Source organism: Octodon degus, unplaced genomic scaffold (genome assembly GCF_000260255.1).
Source record: "Octodon degus isolate 3935 unplaced genomic scaffold, OctDeg1.0 scaffold00025, whole genome shotgun sequence".
Taxonomy (NCBI): domain Eukaryota; kingdom Metazoa; phylum Chordata; class Mammalia; order Rodentia; family Octodontidae; genus Octodon; species Octodon degus.
In genome coordinates, this window is record NW_004524601.1 from 9240447 (window position 1) to 9241636 (window position 1190).

Consider the following 1190-nt stretch of genomic DNA (forward strand, 5'->3'; position numbering starts at 1 on the left):
AGAGGAGGGAACCTTTGCACATACTGTTTGTGTTAAATAAAAACTCAGACTCGTGGGGGGGGGTACACCAATAATATGGAGTAAAAGAATGAAAATTAAGCTTTCCCTCTCAGCAGAAGCCAGAAAAGTAAACTGGGATGCTTCCAGAAAAATATAAGCATATATCAGTTTGTAGAAAAAGGAATCGAGAGAAAGGAAGAAAGGCAGGACAGAATTATTAGTCATTGAATTTCTATGCTGCAAAGGCCATAAGACTGAGATTCAGGTGGCCACAGAAGGGGCTGTACTTGGAATTAAGAAAATAAAAGCAATAATCCAAGAATAATTCAAACTATGTGACGAGATGAGATTTAATGAACAAAGCTGGGTATATATAAAGGTGGCTTCTGTAGGGCATGTACTCCACAGGTGATGTTCAGGCACTAAATTGCTTTTGGGCTCCAAGTATATAAGCATATAATGAGCTACAGGAGGATTCAATAAATGTTGATTGAATTAATAGTCTTTCAAAATTGAGGGGCAATGCTAGGAAATCCCTCTAAACTTCCAAAGGGTCAAGCAACAACTTTAGCATGTTATTAGTTTCTAGTAATATCTTTTTAATAAATTAGTTCTATACATGCATACATAGGTAGATAAGATGGATGGATGGATGGATGGATGGATGGATGAGCAGATGGGTGGATGGATGGGTGGGTAGGTGGTCGCTGGATGGGTAGATGATCAAATGTGTAGTGTGAGTGGATAGATGTGTGGATAGATGGGTGGATGGGTGGATGGATGGATGGATGGATGGATGGATGGTTAGTGGGTGGCTGAGGGGATGGATAGATGAACAGATAAGTGGATGGGTGAGTGGCTAGATAGATGGGTAGATGGACACATGGATGAATGGATGAACAGATAGAAGGATGGAAAGGTGGTTCATAGGTAAATGGATGAAGTGATGGTTTATTCTAAGGAATTTACTCATACGGTTGCAGAGATACAAGTTCACAATCTGCAGGGTGGGCTGGTAGACTGTAGACCCAGGGAAAAACTGAAGCTCAAGTCTAAAAATATCTGCTAGTAGACTCCCTCTTCATTGTGGGGCATCAGTCTTTTTCTTCTGTTTAGGCCATAGACTGATTGGATGAACCCTACCCACATCATGCACAGTAATCTGCTTTATTAAAAGTTTACTGATTTAG